General features: G+C 44.3%; 1 long non-coding RNA gene across 1 annotated transcript; it reads right to left on the bottom strand.

Annotated features, from left to right (window-relative positions):
- Window positions 1–1,626: 1,626 nt before the first annotated feature.
- LOC140702566 (uncharacterized) lies at window positions 1,627–5,242 on the bottom strand. Its single transcript, XR_013539072.1, has 2 exons — window positions 4,829–5,242; window positions 1,627–2,560 (listed from the first exon to the last, which is right to left on the bottom strand). It is a non-coding gene; the product is annotated as an uncharacterized LOC140702566 (long non-coding RNA).
- Between the last annotated feature and the right edge of the window lie 860 nt (window positions 5,243–6,102).

Genomic DNA, 6,102 nt, shown 5'->3' with positions numbered 1-6,102 from the left:
AGGCAGTGTGTGGTTGTTGAAGGCAAGAAGTTCCTTTTTCTCCCCTTCTGTTTTTATTATTTATTTCCTGATGTGCTTTTAAACTCTCCTGATTTAGAAATTTCCTACAATGATTTCAAGCCCAAAACAAAAGCCATAATAACAATGACAATGACAATGACGACGACGATGACGACGACAACGACGACAATAATAATAATAATAATAATAATAATAATAATAATAATAATAATAATAATAATAATAATAATAATAATAATAATAATAATAATAATAATAATAATAATAATAATAATGACGACGATAGTGTTGTGGCACCTTAAAGACTAATTGCTTCATTTTAATGTGAGCTTTCCTGGACAAATCCACTTCCTCAGACAACTTGCCCATTAAAGCTCACATTAAACTACATTTAATACAATACGGCTAATTATATTTTAATAGTGTATGGTGTTTCCTGGAGATTCTGTTTCTGAACCATTTCGTAAATGGCCTTAAGTACCTACACTGGGGAAAAGATGGGGTGGAAAAGAAACAAACTGATGTGAAAGTAAAGTCCCATCCTTTTCAATGGGTCTGCGTTAATGGGAAGGAGCAACTGGATTTAGTCCCTCGTTAACGGCCTGGAGGGATGCAGCTTAAAGAAATTGGGTTGTGAATGAGAAAGGATGAATGCCGTCTGCATTTTCTTGGTGGATATATTTACATTTTGAAGATTAATAGCTGGCGTGCTAGAGTGGAAAGGTTGCCGGACTCAGGAGATGTCGGTTCAAATCCTTACTCTGCTTCGCAGGATTGTTGTGCCTCATGTGTGTCCCTTTGAGCTCACTGGAGGAAAGGTGGGCTGCAAAAGTTACAAGCAAAAACTAAACAGAAAAAAAAGTTGTTTTTGCCCCAACACAAATGTCTATACATAGGTCCAGTTTTTTTCCATATATCATATATTTTCAGACTGTCCTATACCTATTCATGGTGCCCTCCTATATAGTAAGGTAAAGATAAAGGTTCCCCTTGACATTTAGTCCAGTTGTGTCCAACTCTATGTCTAGATGGGCGGCATATAAATGCAATAAATAAATAAATAAATAAATAAATAAATAAATAAATAAATAAATAAATAAATAAATAAAATAAACTCTAGGGTGCGGTGCTCATCCCCGTTTCCAAGCCGTAGAGCCAGCGTTTGTCTGCAGACCGTTTCCGTGATCACGTGGCCAGCGCGACTAGACATGGGACACCATTACCTTCCCACCGAGGTGGTCCCCATTTATCTACTCGCATTTACACGCTTTCGAACAGCTAGGATGGCGAGGAGCTGGGACAAAGCAACGGGGGCTCCCTCCATCGTGATGATTCGATCTTACGGCGGTTGGTCTTCTGACCTTGCAGCACAGAGGCTTCTGCGGTTTAACCCGCAGTGCCACCACATCCCCAGCTCCTATATAGTACCTTCACGCAAATAATTTGGAACCAGCCTTCCTGGTTCAAAGTGCTTTACATACATTAGCCCAGCAGTTTTCACAGCACTCCTGTGAAGAAGGTCAGGGTTATTATCAGGAAGACAATAATTACCTCTCTTTTCAGTGTTCAGAGTATAAACACTTCCCTGTATAAATTATCATCAAGTCAACAACAGAATTTTTTTTTTATTATTTTGCAATGTATTTTATGGTCAGGTTAATAGATGTCACAATTTTATACTCAAACTTCAGTTTTCTTGCTTTTACAGTGAGACCCCTCTATCCATAGGGGATCAGATCCAAGCCTTTCCCCCAACAGCCCGCAGTGGATGATGAAAAACGTGAACACTATTATAATAACAAATGCTATACATAGCATACTCTCTGGCTACCTCTCATGGCCATTTCTGGTAACTTCATTGTTAAATATAGGTATTTAATGAACACCTCTCCCCCAATATATATTGGGGGAGGGGGTTCTTTTAATATTTTTAATATTCAGACCATGGATAAGTGAATCAGTGGATAATGATCCTACAGATAAGGGGGTCTTGTTGTATTCTATCCTGGGGACTGTAACCTGCCATTAGCACTGCTTCCTAGTGGAAAGGCATGCTATTGATGTAATAAATAAATAGGTTTCTGGCCTGATTGGTAATTTGAACCCAGATCTTCTGAGTCATTCAGTACTGCAACCGCTGCACCACACTGGTGGCTGACAAGCGTTCCTTTAAATTTCTTTACATCCAGAGACGTTGCTTGGATTCTGTCATCAACGGACGCTCACCGACTCTGCTCAAAATGTGTTCTGGGCTGTCGTAATTAGGTTGCTCCAGAAGGAAAGCCGATACAGCAAAACTTTTGTTTCCTCCCCGAGACGCTGTCGAGAAACCTGTCTGGAGTTTCTGACGGCTTTTGGAAAGGCAGGCGTGACAGCACAAATTGCACACACACACCCCAAAAGCAAGAGATGTGCATTGCTTCCCGCAGCTCAACCTTCCGGCAGGAATAATGGTTCCAGAGATAAGAAAGACATCATGGCAACATCACTAGGAACGCCATGCAGTTCAGTATCCTCAGCCTTTGGGTCCCAAAAGGATCTGAGATCGAAAGAACAAGAAGTAAAGAGAATTATTGTTCTCAAACGTCATGCGCCACATGTCCGCGAACCAAGCCACAAAAAAGGGGGAGCATCTATAGATTTGCAGATAGCATAAGGAATTTCTTTGTTAAAAATTATTGTAATGTAAATGTTTTGTCAGAGAGAGAGAGAGAGAGAGAGAAAACAAGCAGCTCTGTATGTCTCTACATAGTTATAAAGATGTATTTTAAAGGGTGCTGTTGGTTAGAACACCTTTGTTCAAATACGGGCCCGTGGCAGGTGGTTGCTGGTTAACAAACACACCCCACCTGCCTGCAAAGGGGTTGAGCGAAATAGGTTGGCAACTGGAACAAAGGCAGAATGAAAGACAGACGTTTGATTTTTCTAGCTGCCTGGGAAGAAGCCAGGGTGGGTTCCCCCCCCCTGGGGAGGGAGGGAAAATGGCCATCAGTTAGAGGCATATAGGTTTGCTTTTTTGAGACCACAATTTTCAGATTTGCCCCCCCCCCCGGGAGATGAGGGCTGCCTGAGTCATTTAGCTGTTGTGTGGGAGATTGGCTAAGTCTCGACCCAAGTCAAGGACTGGAATTAGCCAAAAATAACCAAGTCATTTTTGGCACAAGAGGCTTCCTTTTACATGGACAGGATAAATCAAACGAACCCTCTGCTTTCCACCATTTTGGCCTCCCCAGTCTTGCCGGGGGAGATAATTCATGGGGGGGGGGACACCTTCTTCCATACGAACCTGCCCGTCCTCCAAGATCAGGCCAGGAGGACCTTCTGAAGGTGCCATCCCTGAAAGAGGTGAGGGGGGGGTGGCATGCTGAAATAGGGCCTTCTCGGCTGTTGCCCCCCAACTTTGGAACGCCCTCCCTATAGAGATCCGCCTGGCTCCGACACTTTTGGCTTTTTGGTGCCAGGCAAAGACCTTTCTGTTTAGTCAGCATTTTAATTAAATAGTATTCTTTAGCTGGCCATTTGAGCAGCAGGATTTATTCATATTGATGTTTTAATGATTGTTTTTAATATAGGATATTATTATAATATTGCCTATTTTTAATCGTTTTAATGTTTCTAAAGTTTTAATGTTGTTGTACGCTGCTCAGAGACCACTGGCAATGGCACAGCTAAAAATATTGTAAATAATAATAAATAATAATAGTGATTAGTCCTTGTTGCAGAGTTTTGAATTTGAGTTAAATTCTTCTAGCAGTGCAGCAGGTGTAGAAATTCACAGAGCAGAACAGCTTCACATTTCCACCCCCATTTTTTTCATCAAATGATAGTCTCAATAACTCACTCTGAACAGATCAAACAACAAACTAACGGACGTGACTGCTTTTCATCAGAAGGCCCCAACAGACTGACTGCTTCCAACAGATTTCAGAGAGGGAAAAAGCAGAGAAGAGAGGCGGAACTCTCTTTGAATTCAGAAACAGGAGATAACAATTGGTTGGTGCTGGACAGATTGACAGTCACCCCAGCTCAGAAAGGCCCCTCCCAACCTACTAAAAGGCAGCATGCAAGTTTGGGAAAGGGGACGTGGTGGCGCTGTGGGCTAAACCGCAGAAGCCTGTACTGCAGGGTCAGAAGACCAAGCAGTCATAAGATCGAATCCACGTGACGGAGTGAGCGCCCATTGCTTGTCCCAGCTCCCGCCAACCTAGCGGTTCGAAAGCATGCAAATGCGAGTAGATAAATAGGTACCATCTCGGTGGGAAGGTAAACAGCGTTCTGTATCTAAATCACACTGGCCATGTGACCACGGAAAGATTGTCTTCGGACAAACGCTGGCTCTATGGCTTGAAGAGCGGGATGAGCGCCGCCCCCTAGGGTCGGACACGACTGGACAAAAATTGTCAAGGGGAACCTTTACTTAAGTTTGGGAAAAAAATTAAAACATTTCTTTTCATATGGCACCAATCCTTTAATGGATATGGCCATGATGTAGATGAATTCTCATACACATAAAGAACGAAAGATGCCTTAGGTAAACCCAGGTATAAAACATAAGAGGTAGAGACAATTTTGTTCCATGCAAGTTCCGGGGTGAGTTGACTCTCGGGAGACAATACCACGGTGTGCATGGAATGAAAGATGCCTGGGTGAAGTTCATGGCCACCCAAGACTTTTTGCCACCTGAGGCCAAGGACAAAATGGCGCCCCTTTCCATGGCATGTGCAGCAGCCACCAAGTAAACTGCTGATCAGATCTCTCACCAGCACTGGGGACAGAATGATGTCCCCCCCCCCACCTTTGAACCCACCTGCTTTCAATCCGGCACGACGCTGGGGTTCTGTCCTTCGTCCGGCACCTTCTTTATGAAATAATCCACTCATCTGTGAAGAGAGCACTTCCAATGAGCAAACCCAGCTGCTCACCGCCGACGGATGAGGGGAGGCCCCACCAACGTTTGCAAGCCTCTGGAAATGGTAGCACTGGCGGCACTGTTAATGGAAAGTGCCTTCAGCCAGAGCAATTTATGTAAAAGCAAAAACTCATATGCTGCCAACTTGAGAGAGAGAGAAAGAGAGAGAGAAATGAAGAAAACAGATAAGGACGTGGCCTCTGAGTGATGTTGTTCATTACACTGAAAGGTGCCGGCATGAAGGTGGGGGTGTTTCTGTAGCCACCGGCTCTAGAGATACATAATTTAAACCACAAGACATTTTCTCCGAGCTTCCACCCAAAAGAGGTTGCATCTCGTTGTGCAGAATTCAAGGAAATCCATTTGGGTTTCTCTCAGATTTGGTCAAATAAGGAACGGGCAGCAAATAAAGGATTGTCAATCTGCACAACAGAGGAGAAGCATGGGCTTCCCCATTTTAGCGGACCCCAGGCCTTCCCTAGCAACCGTTTTCCCTAGCAACTGCCTCAACGTCCTCAGGTAGAACGGAGTGCCACTTTAGGCCAAGAAGCATCAACCGCGAAGCCATCATGGGCCCCTTTCTTTGGCTGTCATTCTGTGACCTTGCTCAGGAAAAGAAGAACCGTCTCCACGAGGAGGGGGGAAAAAAAAACCTCTGCATTATGTAATCAGGTCTTCAAAAGTCCCAGACAGTGACATGCGCAGCCACGTCATCACCATGGCAACCTGAGATTGCCCCTCTGGACCATCCTTCCTCTCGTTTTTCCCCCCTCCCTTTCCAACGAAGGGCCAGGTCTTTGTCCCGGGCAGAATCTCCTGTAAACGAGCCTAATCGATTTGAACTTAATCAGCATTAAGGAGAAATGAGGTTTCAGTCCCACCCGAGCCAGATGGCAGGATGCCATCGGGAGAGGAGGTGCGGTCCATTAGAGCTTGGCTGATTATTTATTTACAAGGGGATTCACAATCTCCACCCATGTCGTCCTCAGAGACGCTCATGGGTGGTTTCCACAGAAGAAACGGCATTGTCTTGGTGGTTAGCATTGGTGTGAAGTCCCAACAATTGATATTCTTTTTCCTGAAAGCCTCAATCCTGAGAGTGACACAACTGTTTGTTGGTCTGGGCCGGCCCTGCTGTTAGGCAACGTATAGCAACCCCGCAGGCAGTAGCT

This window comes from Pogona vitticeps, chromosome 13 (genome assembly GCF_051106095.1).
Source record: "Pogona vitticeps strain Pit_001003342236 chromosome 13, PviZW2.1, whole genome shotgun sequence".
In the NCBI taxonomy this organism is placed as follows: Eukaryota; Metazoa; Chordata; class Lepidosauria; order Squamata; family Agamidae; genus Pogona; species Pogona vitticeps.
The sequence above is the reverse complement of the archived record's forward strand: the minus strand, read 5'-3'. Positions and strand labels throughout refer to the sequence as shown.